This window comes from Choloepus didactylus, chromosome 15 (genome assembly GCF_015220235.1).
Source record: "Choloepus didactylus isolate mChoDid1 chromosome 15, mChoDid1.pri, whole genome shotgun sequence".
NCBI classification, from domain to species: domain Eukaryota; kingdom Metazoa; phylum Chordata; class Mammalia; order Pilosa; family Megalonychidae; genus Choloepus; species Choloepus didactylus.
This window is the reverse complement of record NC_051321.1, coordinates 51,614,198-51,636,346: the sequence shown is the minus strand read 5'-3', so window position 1 is coordinate 51,636,346 and position 22,149 is coordinate 51,614,198. Positions and strand designations below refer to the sequence as shown.

The window sequence follows — 22,149 nt, the reverse complement described above, 5'->3', positions numbered from 1 at the left end:
GAATTCCCAAATCATCTCTTATATTTCTATCAGAAATATTTCCATAATTCTATTTGAGAAATTGAGTCTATTTGTGGATTTTCTGGTAGAATGAATTGCAGATATATCTTAAAGTTAGACTATAATTCTGAGAAAAATGTCATGATTTTTAAACCTTCTCATAGTCTACTGGTACAAATTAGTGCCCATAAACTGGAATGGTTGATATTTAAAATGAAGGAAGGTTTACTTCATCCATATTTGTTGTAGAATAGATCTGTATGTTCTGTATGTTATATAATTATAGTTGCTATCTGAATTCTCTGTACAAAAAGCAACACATTTTATTTTTAAAATGAAAATTATTTTATTTAGAAAGAAAATTTTCCATTGATCAAATAAATACAGGGAATGAGTATAAGTGCATGGTTCTTTTCACATTAGTACCTTATAGCCATTATTGCATTTAAGCACAAGGTCGTTTTAAAGCTGCTAGGGATTTTAATATGAAGGGCTTTGTGAAAGAGATTTTTCTTTGTCTTTCTTCCTGAATCTTTATTTGTTCTCTAAGTAGTTCAGAAGAGTAACTCTAAGTTTCTATTAAAATTCCATCCGTAATAATGATATAATTATAGAAAGTGAATAATAACACATATGTACATTGCTACTTTGGAATAATTGCTTATTTGTAATTTTTGAGTTAGTGGTAAATTGTTCAAAAGATGACAATCCTATAGTATAAACCCAATATAAAACTATTGACTATTTAAACAATGGTTGTAATTCTTTCATTTAATATGAAATATACAGAAACCATGGCAAACGTTTGACTTTATTATATAATCTTTTGATATCTGTACAACTCTCAAGCTCTTTCTTGTGAAACTTAATAAAAAATATTGTTCTGTAGTGTTTTACAAATTACAATTGTGTTACAGAATACTGCAACAGAAATATGAAACATTTCATTTTCTTTTTTTCATCTAACTAGGCACCCAAAAGTAGAAAGGCAAATAGTCTCTGCTGCCACTGAGAACCCAGAAATGAGTCATTTGGCTAATCTAGCTGTAACTAAGTTATGGTGGTCAATGCGATTAACTGAGTAGATTGTTGCCAAGAATAAAATGAAGGTTCTGTTAATGAGTACAAATGGTATAATGGATAATGGTCAGGAAATTGTAACATCTACTCTATCAAAGGGAGCCAAATAGAGGTGAACTTTCATGTGAGTCCTTGCTATCAGCTGAATACATTTATCAAATAAGTTTAGATATTTTACCTAGTTTCTTAATGGAAATGGAAAATATATTTCTTTTTTATGGTTTTATGATTTATAGCTACTCATTTTTGTTCCTGGTCAGAAAGTCTTTGCTTACTCTGTCTTTCTGTTTTGCTATCGGGTGATATGGGGACTTGTAGTCTTGCAGTTTGCAAGATTGAGTGCTTTACTAAGTTATTTTTAAAGAACAATTGAGTTCTTCTAAATCTCAGGGATACACCTCAGTGAATAATAGTGTAGAATAGGGTAACTATATTTTCTGTTCCTGTTTAGGAAATTGTTGATATTTTGTTTAAGATACTGTGTAATTCTCTGGAAGTGTATGTAAACCAGCAATCTGCATTTAAGCAGCTATTAATAGTTTAATTGATTTCTGATGTGAACCACCCTCATGAAACAAAGGATATCATCTTCCTCCAGATCAATAAAGAGTATGATTCCTACCTCAGCAGAAATATCTATTTCTCTAAGTTTATAGAGGATGTGGGGGGAATTATAACCCAAACTCTACCTGAGTCAAATAACTCACTTTAAGAACTAACACGCAATTTCATGATAATTATGCTCCTTAACATTTCTTGAATGAAAGGGACACACAATCACCTGCAATACTTTTTTAACGTTTTAAAATTTTTCCCATCTATCACAAAATTTACCTGCTTTCTTCAAAATCTCTGTGTAAATATATTCCTGAGCCCTAGCTTGCTTGCATCAGGGGTACCCTTTTCTCCATTTCCTCCTGAGTCTGCAATGATGATGTGTATACAGGCTGTGGCAGGAGTCTGGAGATTAGAGAAGGAACTGAGCAGTGCAAATCTGATTCTTCTAAACTGGGAAGAATCATATATCAATATGTATTAGCCTACTATAGTAGGTCCAAGGTCATTATTTATAGACCTCTATAAAGAGATGCCGAATATTTTCTTATGACATTCAAAAATAGAATTCTTCTATCTATTATGCAAAAGCCTTTCTTCCTTTTTTAATCTTCTTTTATTAAGAATAGCTCTATTTTTTTCTCATGTTCTTGGGGGAATACATTGATTTTGGTCTCTTCTTGTAAAACTGTGAGCATTGCAATAAATCCCAAAGGAAAGAATCCCTTAAGCAGTATATTTAATATGGAATGTGGCACTTAAAAATAATTTGGGGACAAAAAAAAAACACTTAGAAAACCCTCTTTGTCAGAACTAAAACACATTGGAATGTTAATAGGCTCCTATAGATTTGGGGTTTATTGCCTTTATTGTGAGGTCTGCTAAAAGATGACTGATTTGTCATTGGCTCTACCAGTTGGTCTTATGGCCTATATTACATAACTTTAACTTCAAAACCCAGCCTGGCTCTGATGTTCTTCTACAGGTAGTCTGATTCAAGGGGAGGAGCCATATCTGCATTAATCTCAGTTTTTTAAATACATCCTTCTATCAAGTAAGACCCACCTTAAGCAGTTCTGTTGATCAATAGATTCATCTCCCTCTTTGTCTCAGTCCAAATTAGACTCACCAAAAGTGAGATTTCAGAGTAGCAAGGAAGTCGATAGCTTTTGCCAGTTCTTGATTATGTATCAAACTCTTGCAGGCAATGTTTAGAATCTTTTAAACCTCCAAACCTTGTTTTCTGATTTCCCTACATAGAATGTAGGCATAGTAGATTTCTTTCTTTTTTCTCAGCCACATTACAAAGGTAAAATTTGCCATGTAAAATCTTGATCACTCCTCAAGCTTGTTTATTTCTATTCTTGTGAGTAAGTCCTACATAGGAAACTCAATTATCTTGGCTTTGACAGCTTTTCAGTTGGGGACTTACAATTTTTCTTATATATAGCAACATCTCTTGGCCTGTGAGTGGTTCCACAGGCCAGTTATTCAAAAGTCTGTCTGACTTTAAGTCTCTGAAAAGGGCCGAGTTCCCAGGGACACTGGGGTTTCAACTTTTGGAATTTGACAATATTTTGAATTAATTACAGAACATCTCAACCGATATCTCTTCTCCTCCCCTCCAGGTAGGATTTTAAATTTTTAATAAATTGGGTTTGGGTCAGGGTTAAAAACAAATTTCTACATGGTTATGTTAGTAGTGTGTTCGTTTTGTTGAGTAATTCAAGTTGATGAACCCCGATACTATCATGTAATTCCTGTTCTTTATCTGAAATAGAAAGTCCCCAATTATGCAGTCTCCTCAAAATAAAATTTCAATATCAGTGTGGTCTCCATATTTTCTCTTTGGGTATCCTTTTTCATTTTTATTCTAAACATCATGATAAGTCCCCAGTTATGGTGAAAATACACCCTAAATACAAAAGGAAAGTTTTAATTTTAACCCAAGATATAGATAGATGGCACCCTAAATATAAAAGGAAAGTTTTAATTTTAATTCAAGATATAGATAGAGGGATGTGTCATTTTAAAGTTCGAGTGTGTCAAAAATGTCCAGTAACCAAAAACTAGGCTGTGTTACTCAGTCACCAAAAAAAATTCTGGATTTTCACCCTCACTTTGCATTTCTTCCTTCTTGATAACACTTTCTTCTTCAGTCCAACCCTCACATCTCTTGTCCTTCTCCCCCAATCACAAGAGTTATAACATGGCATCCCTAAAGAAGGTAACATCCTTCTTAGAGGTTTGGGAGAGTAAAAGAATTGAGAATGCTAAACCTGAGTTCTTTTCAGTGGGCAGGTTGGAAAAAATGTCTGTAACACTCATAGTTAATAATTTTATAATTATATAATCAATTAATATATAATTTCATAATTATCTATATCTTTAATTATATGTTTATAATATAATATTGGTACACATATAATTATGAACTATAAATCTGCAAATCTATAAATATCAGTATATATATAAAACTATATATACATTCTATACATCCATAAAATTATAAATATTTACAGTTGTATATCTGTGAATGAGAATATCTGAATATATGTTTATCTTCTGTGTACACATATATTCATCTATATATTTATCTATTTATTTATCTATATTTGAATCTATATCTGTATTTGTAATTGTGATGAGGCAAAATATTTTCTATTTGATAAAGTATATGATAAAATTATATTTTTGTTTATTTTTAAGCTTATCAAAGTAGTAATATCCTTTCCCAGTGATGGCTCTGAGTCATTTGTAGATTCATTTGTGTTTTGTTCTCCTTATTTCTATAATAAGAAACAATTAGAGGCATAGGAAGTCAGTAGGATGGGGATGAATCAGTCAGTAGGCTCTGAGACAAAGCTGTAGAGTCAGAGATAATGATCATTTTGCCAATGGTTTTGCTTCACATTCAATATTTTGGACTGCAGTCATGGTGAGTGTTTCCAAACAATGATCTCATTTTCATAGCTGTAACAAATATATTTTGCCATTTCTCTTGTTTCCCATAACATGTTAGATATATGTACAAAGAACAAATTCTATGAGTCCTACAAAGAGTCAGAATGTGGCTTTCATGAGTAATTGCTTTCCTGTGTGATGCTATCAAAACTGGATTTGCTGTCCACAAAAGACATGCCTTGGACCAAAACTTTGGTCATCTAAAGAAACGCTAGATCTTTATCTATGGAGAGCAATTTCCTCTTATAAGGTGAGTATAGTTTTTTCTATGAGTTTGGCTTTGCTCAAAGGCAATTTACATATCTTTTATGCAATTTATAGATCTATTTTTCCCTGTAATGTTAGATGACTTTCATTAGATTAATCCAGAAGATTGACAGTTAAAGTGTCCTTATTTAATTAGTTAATTTCAGAATCTATATTAAAATATAGAAAACATTTCATTGTCTTCTACTGGAATGACTTTTTAAATTTTATAGTTACTGATGATGGCACCCAGCATTGTCATTTGACATTATTATGATGACTGCCAGAAAACACAATCTAAACATTTTCTTCTTTAGCCAGAGCTCAGTTCAGCAAAAGTCAATGTGGAAGAGAGAAACCATCTAAGTAACTTAATACGATTCTTAAAAACAACCTACACTGATCATTTATTGAGGAAGAAAATGTTCACAAACCCTGGTTTTTATAGCTTGACTCTAATTTATTTATTTGTTTATTTAATTTGTTTTGTTTTGTTTTCTTTCTGTTTGGCAGTTTTATGCAAAGAGTTCTAAGGCCACTCAGTTGTTCCTAGGCATCATATTTCAAACTTAGAGTAATGGTTATAAATATAAGAACGCTAAGATGAATCATCAATAGATGAGCCCCTAAGTTTTGACAATAACATTATTTTCTTAGTATAAAACCTGACTTTAGCATTTACTTGTTTATAAGAATACAAAAAAATTAAGAGTAAGTTTCCATATGTATTTTAATAAATATTCCAATTGGGGTGTTTTAAAAACAAATTTGGAATATAAAATATGAGTAGTAGTTCTATGAGGTTGATTTCTATTCTATAAAGACTTCCTCAGAAGGATATGCAAAAGTCCCCTAGCCATCCTCCTAAACTGTCCTTTCCTTTCTTCTCTACCCCAGAATTTGATATTTATAGTTGCCTCTAGGGTTGTGGTCTTTAAACCCACTCACCCCTTTATTCTGAAGCTGACATGACCATTTTCCCATTGTGATCAACGCTGGTAAATCCTCCTTCTGTGAATTCTTAAATTACTGATAGTAGAGCAAATCAATATCTGTATTGTTAATGTTTGTTCCTATCATTAAGTAATTACAATGTGCTTTCATGTAAGGAGCTTCCTTCACATTCCTGGTTAAGTCAGGAAGGGCAAGGGTGAGGTGGATGGGCCACAAAACCTATTGGTTAGAGAATCAGATAGTTATGGAATGATGGATTGATAGATTGAGAGAGAGGTAAATGATGGATAAATAGATAGCTAAAGAGAGAGCAAATCATTAATTTTGTATGTATGCTTTCTGTCCCTCCATTCTCATTTTGTGCATTCTTTGAAGGCAATGACTATGAGATTCTAGCTATAAATGTACAAAAATCTAGTCACTAGTTTGGGCACAAGGGATATTTAACAAATAATTAAGAAAAAACTTAAAAAAATCAATTTTCTGTTGAGCTATCAGGGAAAATCTCCTATTTTGTCCTTATCTTAACTACTTTAGCAATTTCTCTAGCTGTTCTCCTTGCTTTCATTTTAATCTTCTATATTATTTTCACCATATACCAGCCAGAGAGCCACCGTACCAATGAAGGACACTAAAAGCACTCTTAAGAAAAAAGGAATTAAATGAGGCAAAGTATGTGCTTAAAAAGCATTGAGACTTCTGCTTAGGGAAAGATAAAGTATATACACTTTTCTTTATTCTTCCCACTAAATACAACTAAAATCATTAGCATTATATTTAAAACAAACAAGAAAATGCTGAAAGATGTAGAGAAGAGAGCAGACTGGCTAGGTATCTCAGGACCCAAGGGATGGCATGGTAGTCAGTTTCCTGGGTTTTCTTTTTACCTAAGCATGCCAGATTTGAAGATAAAGCCAACAACTCAGAAATACCAAGTACAAATGAAAAAAATCCCAAGAAAATCCTGTTCTCTTTAGCCAAAGGACCAGGAAAGAAATGCTTATGAAGACAAACATTAGACAATAATCGCTGTATTTCATCAAAAAACACAAAGAAATCAGCCTTAACTTCATTCATGCCAGTAAAGGCTGACTAGGGGCCCTGAAATTCCAGTCTTGCAAAATTGTAGTCAGGTAGTGCAGTCTCCACAGGGAGGTGTCTAACAAGGCAGAGTAAGTAATGGGGCTTTCATCCCCACCTGCTGGGGTGATGTCAGAGGAGATCTAATAGGGAGTTCTGTATTTTCACTACCATTCAGAATTTACGAGGGCACACTCCACTCCCATCAGGTTTCATTGGAAGCCAAATTGCGAAAAGTACTAAGAGAGCCTTGCCCCTCTCAGGCAGAGTTGTAAAGGCAGAGGTCTTAGTGGGGAGCTAGAACTCCCAACTGCATCCACAGGTAATGAGGAAACCCCCTTCTTTGGGTGTCAGTAGAAGCCAAGTGAGAAACATGGACTGCCCCTCCACCATTTAGCAATAAAGAGGCAGCATCCCCTCCAGTTCATTTGCTGGAATGGTGCAAAAGGAAGTAAGCTAAAACAGAGGTTTAAAAAGAGTCTCATAACATAATAGTCAAATGTCCAGGTTTCAACTGAAAATCTTTGTTCATACCAAGAACCAGGAAAATCTGGAATCAAATTTAAAAAGACAATAAATACATGCCAACAACAAGATGATAGAGATGTTAGAAGAAACATTGATTTTAAAGCAGCCATCATAAAATATTTCAGTAACAGTTATGAATGCTTGAAAATAATGAAAAATAGAAACATCTCACCAAAGACATATAAGATATAAAGAAGAATTTAAAAATAATTTTTAGAACTGGAAAATATAATAATTAAAGTTTTAAAAACTTTCAATGGATGGGCTTAACAGCAGAATGTATAGGACAGGGGAAAGAATGATTGAGCTTGATGATAGAACAACAGAAATTATTCAAACTATATAACAGACAAAAAATAGTAGGAGAAAAATGAACAGAGTATGTCAAAGATCTGTGGAACTATAAAGAAAGATTTAGTATTTGTGTCTTTGCAGTCCAAGAGGAAGAGGAGAAAGAGAGTGGCTGAAAAAACAGAGAACTAAGAGCTTAAAACTTCCAAAATTTTGCAGACCTAAACCTATAGCTTCAAGGAGCAGAATGAACCCCAAACAGGGAAAACCCAAAGAAATACACATCAAGACACATCATGGGCAAACTTCTGAAAACTAAAGACAAAGAACTGAATGAAAATGAAAATACATCATATCAAAATTTGTGGGAAACAGCTAAAGCAGTGCCAAGGGGGAAATTTGTAGCACTAAATGCATATGTTAGAAAATAGGAAAATTCTCAAATTGCTAATCAAATCTCCCACCTCAAGGACCTAGCAAAAGAAGAACTGAATTTTCCAAAGCCAGCAGAAGGAAAGAAATCATAATACTAAGTGAAAAAAATAAATAAAATTGAAAATATAAAAACAATCAATTAAAAAAAAAAACAGGTTCATGAAAGATCAATGAAATTGAAAAACCTCTAGAAAGATTGGCAAAGAAAAAAAATGGAAGATACAAGTTACCAATATCAGGAATGAAAAAGGGTGTATCACTACAGACACTGTAGAGACCCAAAGGATAATAAGGGAATACTACAAACAACTTTGCACATATAGGGAATACTACAAACAGTTCTGCACTCAGACTTTTGACAATTGATGAAATGGACCAGTTACTTAAAAAATATCAACTACCACAACTCATGTGAAATGATTTTAATAGCTCTGTAACTCTTAAGTTTAAATTCATAAGTAAAAATCTGTCAAAAATACATCTCTAGGCCTAGGTGGTTTCATTGGAGAATTCTGCCAAATATTTGAAAAAGAATTAACACCCAATTTACGAAATATTCCAGAATATGGAAGAGAAGGGAGCATATTCTTATACATTTAATGAAGTTAATATTACCTTGATACCTAAATTTGACCAAGTCAGTACAAAAAGAAAACTACAGACCTATTGTGGTGGTTTGAAGCTGTATGTTCCCCAGAAAGACATGTTCTTAAATCAAATCCATTTCTGTGGATGTAAACCCATTGTAAGTTAAGGCCTTTTGATGAGGTAATTTAGATAGTGTGTGACCCACTTCAATTATGATGGGTCTTAATCCTCTTACTGGAGTCCTTTATAAAGGAGATGGAGAGAGAGCGAGAGAGAGAGAGAGAGAGAGATAAAGCCATGGAAGAAAGAAGCTGGAAGCAACAAAACCTGGAAGAGAAGGGAAAGACCACCAGCCTTCACCATGTGCCTTGGCATGTGGCAGAGGAGCCAAGGATCATTGGCAGCCAGTCTTTGAGAAGACTTTGACAATGTCTTGATTTGGACATTTTTCTCAGTCTCAAAACTGTAAGCTAATAAATTCCCCTTGTTTAGCCAACCCGTTTCATGGTATCTGCTTTAAGCAGCCTAGGAAACTAAAACACCAATGTACCTCTTGAGTATAGATTCAGAAATCCTTAACAAAATGCTTTATTATAATATAATATATTAGTGATGGATACTTCTAGGTTCTCTATTCTGTTCCACTGATCTATATATGGATTTCCAAATTTGAAATCCATAACACAGATATGTCTCTCCGTGTTCGGAAGGATAGACACATAGATCAGTGGAACAGAATAGAAAACCTAGAAATTGTCCCACAAATATGCCCAACTGATTTTTGACAAAGAAAAAAAAAAAAAGTAACAGTTCAATGGAGGAAAACTTACCTTTCAACAAATGGTACTGTAGCATTTTAACATTCATAGGTAAGTAATGACCCTTGACCTAAGTCTTATACCTTATATAAAAATAAACTCAAAATGGATCACAGATTTACATATAAAATATGAAACTATAAAAGTTTTAGGAAGAAAAATAAAACATAAGAGAAAAATTTGGGGATCTAGGTCTGGAAAAAAGTTCTTAGACTTAACAACAAAAGCATAATAAATCAAAGGAAAAATTAATGCATTTGATAAATTCATCAAAATTTAAAATTTTGTCCTATGAAAAAGGAAAAGACAAGCCAATAATATATCTAAAATAGGTCAAAGACCTAGAGTATAACAGGCTTTTCAAAACTCTACAGTTAAAAATCAAACAGTCCATCTAGAAAATAAGCAGAAGGCTTGAAGAAACTTTTCATTCACGATGCTACACAGATGGTATTATGGTTAATTTTATGCGTCAACTTGGCTAGTCTGTAATGTCCAGTTGTTTGGTCAAACATTAGCCTAGATGTTGATGTGAAGATATTTTGTATATGTGATTACATCTATGATCAGTTGACTTTAAGCGAAAGAGATTACTCTTGATAATGTGGATGGGCCTTGTTTTAATTTCCTTGTTGCTAGAGCAAATACCACATGATAGATTTGCTTAAACAGTGGTAATTTACTGGCTCATGGCTTTGAGACTAGATGTCCAAAATCAAGACTTCATCAATGTGATGCTTTCTCCAGAAAACTGTGGCTGGTTACCAGCAATCGGCCTTTGGCTCCTGTGTCATATGGTAGTGCACATGGTGGCCTCTCCTGGCCTTTCTCTTCTCTTGTAGTTTCTGTTAACTTTCAGCTTCCGACTGACCCTCTCACTTTCTCTCTATATATGACTTTCCCTATAAAGCCTAAAGTAATAGAATTAAGACTCATCCTGATTCACCTGAGCCATATCTTAATTAAAGTAACCTCAGCAAAAGTTCTATTTATAAGAATGCACTCCCATAGGAGTAGATTAAACTTGAGAACATGTTATTCTGGGATACATAGCTCCAAGCCACTGCAGGCCTCATCCAAAGAGTTGAAGGTCTTAAGAAAAACAAAACAAACAAAACTGAGCTTTCCTGGAGAAGAAGAAATTCCGCCTCAAGACTACAAAATCAACTCCTTTCTGAGTTTCCAGGCTCCCAGGTTCCCCACTGGATTTTGGAATCAAGAGTGCATCATCGGGAACTCGGGCAAGATGGCGGCATAGAGAGGAGTGGAAGCTAAGTAGTCCCCCTGGAACAACTACAAAAAACCAGAAACAACTAGTAAATAATCCAGAATAACTGCGGGGGGACAAACGAGACCATCCACTCATCATACACCAACCTGAATTGGGAGGAATGCCCGAGAACACAGTATAAAATCTGTAAGTAAAACCTACGGAACCAAGTCGTGAGACCCCCTCCCCCATAGCCCGAGCTGCAAAGCCTCGTGGTGCCAGAGAGAAGCTCTCTCCCAGCAAGCGAATATAGCTCAGCTGAGCTCCAACTGGGGTTTTAAGTAGCGAGTGTGAACTGCTCACTACAGGTATGCATCCCCAAAAACAGACAGAGGCTTTGGGTGACGACTGACCTGGGAGAGCCGGAGGGTTGCCTTGGACTGGGTCTGAAGGGGACTATCTGTTTCTTTTTTGGCTCAGTGGAGAAAGCCCCAGAAATTTTCAGTTTCCAGGGCTGTGACTCTGGGAAGGGTGGAGACAGCACAAGCAGAGAGCGAGACCATTGAAATGCTAATGACCTCCACCTGGGGGTCTGTCTTGTCTAGGAGGAAAGGGGTGGGGCCCTTTCCATTCAGAACCAGACCCCAGAGCCTGGGGGAACACGGCCGGACCTCCTCACACCAGTCAAGAATTATAGGCTGACAGGCGCCACCTGCTGGGCAGAAAAGAACAGTGACCTGAGGCATCAAAGGGTGGAGCAATTTTCTAAGACACACCCGCAGGGAAACCAGATACTGAATATTTCTTCCCTCTGGGACCTGAGCCTGTTCTGGTCTGGGAAAACCTGATTTGGATAACCAAGGAAACCATGTCTAGACAACAGAAAATTAAAACCTACACTAAGAAAAACAAAGTTATGGCCCAGTCAAAGGAACAAACGTACACTTCAACTGAGATACAGGAATTTAAACAACTAATGGTAAATCAGTTCAAAAGGTTTAGAGAAGATATTGCAAAAGAGATAGAGGCTGTAAATGAAGCACTGGGCATGTATATGGCAGAAATCAAAAGTTCAAAAAAACAACTGGAAGAATCTATGGAAATGAAAGACACAACACAAGAGATGAAAGACACAATGGAAACATACAACAGCAGATCTCAAGAGGCAGAAGAAAACACCCAGGAACTGGAGAACAAAACACCTGAAAGCCTACACGCAAAGGAGCAGATGGAGACAAGAATGAAAATATATGAGCAATGTCTCCAGGAACTCAAGGATGAAACAAAGTACAATAATGTACGTATCATTGGTGTCCCAGAAGGAGAAGAGAAGGGAAAGGGGGCAGAAGCAATAATAGAGGAAATAATTAATGAAAATTTCCCATCTCTTATGAAAGACATAAAATTATAGATCCAAGAAGCGCAGTGTACTCCAAACAGAAGAGATATGAATAGGCCTACACCAAGACACTTAATAATCAGACTACCAAATGTCAAAGACAAAGAGAGACTCCTGAAAGCAGCAAGAGAAAAGCGATCCATTACATACAAAGGAAGCTTCATAAGACTATGTGTGGATCTCTCAGCAGAAACCATGGAGGCAAGAAGGAAGTTTTGTGATATATTTAAGATACTGAAAGAGAAAAACCACCAACCAAGAATCCTGTATCCAGCAAAGCTGTCCTTCAAATATGAGGGAGATCTCAAAATATTTTCTGACAAACAGACAATGAGAGACTTTGTGAACAAGACACCTGTCCTACAGGAAATACTAAAGGGAGCACTACAGGGTGATAGAAGACAGGAGTGCGTGGTTTGGAACACAATTTTGGGAGATGGTAGCACAACAATGTAAGTACACTGAACAAAGGTAACTATGAATACAGTTGGGAGAGGAAGGTGGGGAGCATGTGAGACACCACAAGAAAGGAGGAAAGATAAAGACTGGGACTGTGTAACTTGGTGAAATCTAGAGTATTCAATGATTGTGATAAAATGTACAAATATGTTCTTTTACGAGGGAGAACAAGCAAATGTCAACCTTGCAAGGTGTTAAAAATGGGGAGGCATTGGGGGACGGATGCAATCAGCATAAACTAGAGACTGTAACTAATAGAATCATTGTATTATGCTTCCTTTAATGTAACAAAGGTGATATACCAAGGTGAATGCAGATAAGAGGAGGGGATAGGGGAGGCATGTTAGACACTTGACATTGGTGGTATTGTCTGATTCTTTATTCTACTTTGATTTAAGGTTGTTTTTCCTTTTGCTGCTTCCTAGCTGTCATTTTCTTTTTTTTCCTCTTTCTTTTGCCTCTCTAACTTCTTTGACTCTCCCTCCTGCCTTGTGGAAGAAATGTAGATGCTCTTATATAGATAGTGGTGAAGGTGGTGAGCACATAAATGTATGACCATGCAGAAAACCATCAATTATTTACTTGGGATGGAATGTATGGTGAGTGAACAAAACCATATTAAAAAAAAAAAAAATGGGTTGATGACAAAACCTCGAGGGCAATATACTGAGTGAAATAAGCCAGACACATTAGGACAATTATTATAGGGTCTCACTGACAGGAACTAATTATAATATGTAAACTCATAGACATGAAATATAAGGTACCAAGATATAGGACGAGGCTTAAGAATGGGGAGTGGTTGCTTAATATACGGAGAATGTTGAATTAGGATGAACTCAAATGTTTGGAAATGAACAGGGGTGTTGGTAGCAAGATGTGAGAATAACTAACAGCGCCGAATGGTGTGTAAATGAGGTGGAAAGGGGAAGCTCAGAGTCATATATGTCACCAGAAGGAATGTTGGAGGTCAAAAGATGGGAATGTATAAAACTGAATCCTATGGTGGGCAATGTCCATGATCAACTGTACAAATACTAGAAACCACTTCCATGAACCAGAACGAATGTATGACAATACAATTAGAAATTAATAATAGAGGGGCATATAGGGAAGAACTATATACCTATTACAAACTATATACTGCAGTTAGTAGTATTTCAACATTTTTTCATAAACAGTAACAAATGTACTATATCAATACTACGAGTCATCAATTGAGGGGGGTTGGTTAGGGATAGTGGAGGATTAGAGTTTCCTTTTCTTTTTTTCTTTTTTCATCTTTCACTTTATTTCTTGTCTGGAGTAATGAAAAGTTTCTAAAAATTGAACAAAAATTAAATGTCATGGATGCACAGCTGTATGAGGGTATCCAGGGGCAAGTGATTGTACACTTTGGATCTTTGGATAATTGTATGGTATCTGAACAATCTCAATAAAAATGAAAAAAAAAAAAAAAAAAAGAGTGCACCATCAACTCTTACAAGAATGTATATGTGTGTGTGTGTGTATGTATGTATTTATGTATTTATATGTTTATATATTTATATATCTTGTTCTATTTTTCTGGAGAACACTGACTTAATCCAGATGACAAGCACATAAAAAGATGTTTGGCATCAATCATAAGGAAATGCAAATGAAAATGACAATGAAATATCACTACATATCTATCAGAATGGTTAAACATATTTTTTTAATGACATCAAATATTTAAGGATACAGAGAAACCAGGTTACTTACACATTGCTGATGGGAATGTAAAATGGGACAACCAGTCCGGATAATAGTTTGACAGTTTCTTAACTAAACCTGCAACTACTCTGTTACTTGGAAATTGCACTTCTGGTTCTGGACATTTATTGCAGAAAAATGGAAATTTAAACAAAAATCTGTACACAAATATTCATAGCAGCTTTATTCATAGTAGCCAAAGACTGAACTTAACCTAGATGCCTTTCAGTGGGCGAATGGTTAAAGAAAATGTGGTACATCTTTATGATGAAATAATACTCAGGAATATGAAAGAATAAAGTAATGATACACACAAAAACTTGGATGAAATTCAAGAGAAGTGTAATGAGTGAAAAAATAGTCAAGTTCCAGAGTTTACATACTGTATGATTTCATTTAAACAACATTCTTGAAATTATAAAATTGTAAAAATTGAGAATAGGTAGGTGGTTCCCAGGAGGAAGTGGGAGCAGAAGCAAAGTGGGAGTGGCTATTAAAGAGCAACACAAGGAATTTTTCTGGCGATGGAAATGTTCTGTATCTTGATTGCATCAATGTTAATATCCAGGTTGTGATATTTTGCTACAGTTTGCAAGATATTACCATTTGGAGAGACTAGATAAAGGGCACATGGGATCTCTCAATGTTATTTCTTATGACTGCATGCGTATCTACAATTATCTAAAATCTAAAAGTTTAACAAATAAAAAGGAAGAACAACAAAGTGATTGTCATCTTTCTTATGGATATAGAATGTTTGAATGCGATGCCAGGACTGCTGCTTGCATCTTAGAAACATGAGAGGATGAAGTCCAAGGACTTCAAGAGGCTTAAGCTGGTGGAGCAGTAAGATAAACCACTGGACTAAGCCACTCTCTTACCCAACCCTGGTGCTATCATACATCTGGCCTTCTATTATGGTAAATAAATTTTCTTATTGTTAAAATAAAGAGGATAACACAGCACACACATTAGGATGGCTAAAATTTTAAAAATAAACAACACTAAGTATTGATGACATGTGCACAACTAGAATCCCCATGTATTCTTGGTGACTACAACCACTTTTGAAAATTATTGGATGATTTCTTTAAATATTCAGCAACCCAAATGTCTATCAATAGGTGAATGAATAAACAAATGAAGATTACTCTAAAGTAAATAAGAATAAATTATTGATACACATAACACCATGGATGGTTCTCAACAAAATATACTGAGTGAAGATGGTGGCCAAGAGGGAGCATCCTCTGCTGGGGGACAGGAAGCCCACTGACTTTGAGGATCTGGAGGACAGAGAGGACCTGTTCAGAAGTACTGTTTCCACCCTTAAGTCAAGTCCATCATCTCCAGAACCATCTAGTCTTCCTGCAGAAGATAGTAGTACAAACTCCAATGGTCCAAAACCCACAGAAGTTGTGCTAGATGATGACAGAGAATATCTTTTTGTAGAAGCCATGGAAGAAGTTCCTTAGGCAACCAGAAAGGGAACCTATATTGTCTTCAGATCCTTCTCCTGCAGTTAGCCCTGTCACCCTTCCTGTACTCATTGCTCCCAGAATTGAATCAAAGAGTATATCTGCTCCTGTAATCATAGATAAATCCAGGGAGGAGATTGAAGAAGAAGCAAATGGAGATATTTTTGATATAGAAATTGTTGTGTCAAAAGTTGGTGATGGCATGAATGCTTACATGGCATAGAGGGTAGCAACAAAGACTACCCTTTCCATGTTCAATAAGAGTGAATTTTCAGTTAAAAGAAGATTCAGTGACTTTCTCAGCTTGCATAGCAAATTAGCAAGCAGGTATTTATGTATTGGTTATATCGTGCCACCAGCTCCAGAAAAGAGTATAGTAGGCATAACCAAGGTCAAAGTGGGAAAAGAAGATTCATCATCCACTTAATCTGTAGAAAAATGGAGAGCAGCTCTTGAAAGGTATCTTCAATGAACTGTAAAACATCGAACTTTACTATCGGATTCTGATTTAAGGCAATTCTTGGAAAGTTCTGAGCTGCCTAGAGCAGTTAATACACAGGCTCTGAGCGGAGAAGGAATATTGAGAATGGGGAACAAGGCTGCTGACGCTGTCAACAAAATGACAATCAAGATGAATGAATCGGATGCATGGTTTGAAGAAAAGCAGCAGCAATTTGCGAACCTGGATCAGCAACTTAGGAAACTTCATGCCAGTATTGAAGCCTTGGTCTGTCATAGAAAAGAACTTTCAGCCAACACAGCTGCCTTTCCTAAAATGCCGCCACGTTAGGTAATTCTGAGGATCACACTGCTTTATCTAGAGCTTTGTCTCAGCTTGCTGAGGTTGAGGAGAAGATAGACCAATTACATCAAGAACAAACTTTTGCTCACCTTTATATGTTTTCGGAACTACTTAGTGACTACATTCTTATTGCTGCAGTGAAAGGTGTGTTTGGCTATTGAATGAAGTGCTAGCAGAAATGGGAAGATGCTCAAATTACTTTACTCAAAAAACGTGAAACTGAAGCAAAATGATTGTTGCTAACAAACCAGATAAAATACAGCAAGCTAAAAATGAAATAAGAGAGGGGGAGGCCAAAGTGCAACAAGGAGAAAGAGATTTTGAACAGATCTCTAAAACGATTCAAAAAGAAGTGGGGAGATTTCAGAAAGAAGGAGTGAAAGATTTTAACTGTTGTTACCGAGTACTTAGAATCATTAGTACAAACACAACAACAGCTGCTAAAATACTGGGAGGCATTTCTACCTGAAGCAAAATCCATTGCCTAACAAGATTATTCCTTATAAGATCTTGGATGATTGTTCCAGTTATGCTGAATTCCACAGTGAAATCATTTAAAACCATCTAAATAAACCACTATATATTTTATGAATTAGATATTTTTTTTTTTTTTAATAAATGCTCTGACATTTTATTACAAGCTGCATGTCGCAACCCTCTTTGAATTAAGTGGACTGTGGCATGACATTCTGCATTACTTTGCTGAATTGAACATTACTGTGTCTTAACTACTTGCACTAAAAAGTGCAGTGCAAGGCCAGAAAATTTTACAATACTTTTTCTTTACAATATGTTCTGTAGTATGTTTATCTGCTCTTTCTGAAGTGAATTATCAATGCATTGATTAATGTTCACTTATACATTCCTGTATAGAAATTATGATTTTGTGATTACAGTAATAAAATGATATTCCTTGAGAAAAAAACAAACCAAAAAAAACATTATGCTGAGACAAAACATACACACACAACACACATACACACACAACACACACACAAACATACTGTGTGATTCCATTTATGTGAAATTTTAAAAATGCTAACTACTCTATAGTGGCAGATAGAAGTTAATGATTGCCTGCTGGTTGAAGGTAGATGGAGGACACAAGAAAACTCTGGAGACTGGAAATATTTTATATCTTGATGTTGGCTTTGATTTTACAAGTGTATACATCTGTCAAAACGCACCTACTTTTATATTTTAAATGGGTGCAGTATATTTTACATAATTTAAACCTCAATAAAAATGATTTTAAATAGTCATCAGAATCCCTGGAAGAGAAAAATTCTAGGCTGACCTCCAGGATTAACAACTAGAGCAAGACTGCTAGACTGGCAGGCCAAGGGAGATGTTACACTGGCTACTATTAGAAGGTAGCCACTGGACTTGTTGAGTACATGGTAAAAGTTAATTGCAAGTCACATAAGAGAAAACCATTGCTGTGCTTGACTACTTCTTAACATCCACAAAAGTGTGGTTGGACATGTTAGAGAAACTCAGTATCTTCAAGGATAGGTGTTCTAGTTTGCTAATGCTGCCGGAATGCAAAACACCAGAAATGGTTTGGCTTTTATAAAAGGGGGTTTATTTGGTTACACAGTTACAGTCTTAAGGCCATAAAGTGTCCAAGGTAACACATCAACAATCGGGTACCTTCACTGGAGGATGGCCAATGGTGTCCAGAAAATGTCTGTTAGCTGGGAAGGCACGTGGCTGGCGTCTGCTCCAAAGTTCTGGTTTCAAAATGGCTTTCTCCCAGGACATTCCTCTCTGGGCTGAAATTCCTCAAAAACGTCACTCTTAGTTGCAGTTGGGATATTTGTCCTCTCTCAGCTTCTCTGGAGCAAGAGTCTGCTTTCAATGGCCATCTTCAAACTGTCTCTCATCTGCAGCTCCTGTGCTTTCTTCAAAGTGTCCCTCTTGGCTGTAGCTCCTCTTCAAAATGTCACTCTCAGCTGCACTGAGTTCCCTCTGTCCGTCAGCTCATTTATATAGCTCCAGTGACTCAACTTAGACCCACCCCAAATGGGCGGAGCAACACCTCTATGGAAGTTATCCAGTCAGAGTCATCACCCACAGCTGGGTGGGGCGCATCTCCACAGAAACACTCAAAGAATAACAATCTAATCAACACTGATAACATCTGCCCACACAAGATGACATCAAAGATAATGGCATTTGGGGGACACAATATATTCAAACTGGCATAATATGATAGCCAGATAAAATATAAGACACCTAGTTACATTTGAAGTTAAAATAATGAATAATTTTAAGTATAAGTCTGCACCAAATATTGCATTGGGCATATTGCATTATTTATTGTTTGTCTGAAAATCAAATGTAACTGAGTTCCTTGTATGCTTTTTTTTTTTTTGCTAAATACAGTTACTCTACCCCAAGACAATGCTCACAACATCTACAGAAGCAAGAATATGTCCCCTCCCCTCATTTCAAATTTTGAAGTTGAAGTAAGTGCGTCCAATTGGCAGAACATTATTTGAATCTGGAAAATTATCTGCAAGGGATGGAAATAAGAAGATATAAATTATAGTTTTCCAGGTTTTGCAGTAAAAGTAGGTTGGAATGGATGCTGAAGGCCAGATAAACCATTATAACTCCCTAGTAGCTACTCATGACATAAAATCCAAAATTATCACCAGACCTAAAAGGCTGATGTTATCTACCCCAAACTCCCTCAGTGACCTAATTTTCTACAACCCTCACCTTTATTCACTCCTATCTGGGCCCATTGTCTATCTTGCTTCTATTTTTGAGCACATAAAGCTCATTACTGACTCAAGATTGCTATTCCCTCAGTGGGTAAGATATATTATTTTCTAATCTCCAGCACTTAAACCCATATATGGCCTGAATTTGTCAATTGAATTAATGTATCTATTTTTTCCATTTATGCTTTTTATAAATTCATTCTTATTAATTGCTTATCCTAATAGTGACTGAATCCATTAACTGCCAAAATAACTTTAAAAATATTTTTGGATATTTTATAACAATATTTAATAAGCAGCAAAGCTTTTTGTTCATTATACATTTTATAAAATATTTTGGAGAAGAATATGTGGGAATTTTTAAGGTTAAAAGTCAAAGTTGTATGTAGTTTCTTAAAAATATAGCTAAGATTTCAATGTGACAACTCTATTGTTACAATTCTACTGAGGTTTTCCTCTAGATTGGAGGGGCTTTGCAAAACTGAATGAGGGAAAGTCTGTCTCTGACCATCTTGTCCAGTTTTTGTCATTAAATATTTACTTGTTTATTTTAGCGTGTATAAAGCTTTCTGTAGAGGAGGGAATGTACCTGCTTTAATTGATTGTAATTTGTCTTGGAGCATTATGTTTTTCTTCCACTGTTTGTCTTTTCACTGAAACTTTTCTAACTTCTGGGTACTAGAGTATTTCATGAAATTGGACTCACAGGATTAACCGAGGCACTTAGAAGTCAAGTTCCTCTTAAAATTTTAAGTCTGAATGACAAGCAGGAATTTATTTATTCACTTGTTCCCTTTACTCCTTTCTGATTTGTTATAAATCCAATTCAATCTGGTTCAGTCACATATCAAACTACCTCATTTGTAAGCTAGATAGAGTGATCTATACACTATTCTTTCTTCTTTGGAAAGGAAATGCACCCTCGTTCTTTAGAAATTCCTTTTTTTTTTTTTCTTTTTTGGTATGTACTCCTCTTAAAAATTAAAAGCACCTCTTCAAATAATAAAATTGGAAAGAGCCTTGGTGTTAGTTCAATCCTTTGTTTAACAGAAGTCAAAATATTTGCCAGCAAATGTAGGATCTTGTCCAAAGTCACAAAGCTATTTAATAATAGCCTTAGAATTTTTATTTTTTTTTTTAATTTATTGATTGGTGATCCTTCTACCACACCAGAAATATGGTCATTTTATTTATATAAATGCATTTTTGTTCTAATATGTTAAAAATTGTTATTTTAATATCAGTATGTTTTATTTTTTGTGTGCTGAATGGCTGTTATTAACTTAAAAACCCAGATAAAATATTCATTAAGAACATTTTTCTTGTGCTTTATTATCATGTATTATGCCTCCTGTTGTGGTCACAATATGAAGGAAGATTCGACCCACTCATCCCACCCACCCACACACACACAAAATTTGGTTGAAATTGCTGATACCACACATGCTCCAAGAGTATGACAATAGATTTATTACTCACACAATTCAGCTTCCTGGGGACTGCAGGGCAGTCTCCCAAGCAGGTTTGAAAATGCTTGAGAGAACCAGAAAAGGAGACTGGATTGGCTTTCATTGTGGTTAGGGGTGGGACTGAGGTGAAAATTCCTGCCCATATGTGGGCTGTGAGCCAGGTCTTCCATGGTTTGAACTTAATCCTGCAATGATGCCAAAGGAGAGACTTGGACTTGCTTATTAACTTGCTCAGAGGTGAGGCAGAGGGAGAAGACAGAATGGTGAAACTTGAAAGCTGTAAGCAGTCAATCAATCAAAAATGGAGTCAGAGCCTGTGTTATACTTCTGAATATGTTATTTATATTTGTTAATTATTATAGTGCTGATTATTCAATTCTTTAAGATGATATAATGAGCTTAATTTTATAATGCATATTTTAATAACCTATTACCAAACTAAGAAGTAAATTAGGGGGCTACAAAGGATGAAACTCAATGGTTGTTTAATATGTTAGTTGTCTTTTCAAAATGACTGTTAGTATCTTAATGTGCTAAATCTAAAAGAACAAAAGGCCAAATGTCCCAATGGTACTCATATAGGAGCACCTGCATAAATAGCTGCTGTTCAAGCTAAGATGTTTCTCTTTAAATAGTGATGTGTAGAAATTTATTTTCCTCATTAAGCTTCCTAAACTGGGTGGTAAACATGACAAAACTGCTTTATTTCAAATTGTACATTTTTTTTTTCGGGTATCATGTCTGAGAACTTTAGGAATCCTATCTGTGGCCTTTTCAGGAGGAGAGTTATATTTTAAGGGTGATTATTCTAAAATTTAAAATAAACAAAGACAGTAATAGTTAAACAATGATTAGGTTGATCATGGAAAACTTAAAATCAACTGTTAAAGTCCCAGTTTTCAGTTTTAAATTCTGCAGAAAATATAAATGCCAAATAATAACCTATCTAATGCTGCCTCTAAATTAGGTTACCAACCAGAAAACAAAAGATAACCAAAAAGAGGATCAAAAGTTGTATTTAGAAAATTTCGTCCATCTTAGTTAAAGAGTCTGATACCAAAAAATTACAGCTTCATGATAATAAATAAATAAGTGCAATATATTGAACCTGAGAGAGCAGAATATCTATTATACAATAATGACACATATAACTAGTTATACTTTTATTAAAGGATGACATGGTGATTCATAATAATAAGTAAACTTTATAGTCTGAGGTGAATACAATAAAAAGAGCGATGCGGCAGCTTGATCAGAAACCTGTCTTGCTGTCGTTCCTCGCGTCTCTTGTCCCATACCATTCCTCCCTCACAGGATTCGGAGTCTC

General features: G+C 35.4%; 1 protein-coding gene and 1 pseudogene across 6 annotated transcripts in view; both read left to right on the top strand.

The window, feature by feature from the left end:
• Positions 1–22,149, top strand: part of PCDH15 (protocadherin related 15) — a 1,822,477-nt gene that overhangs the window by 447,539 nt on the left and 1,352,789 nt on the right. The gene's annotated exons all lie outside the window — the stretch shown is intronic.
• On the top strand, positions 15,543–17,109 carry LOC119510534 (annotated as a pseudogene).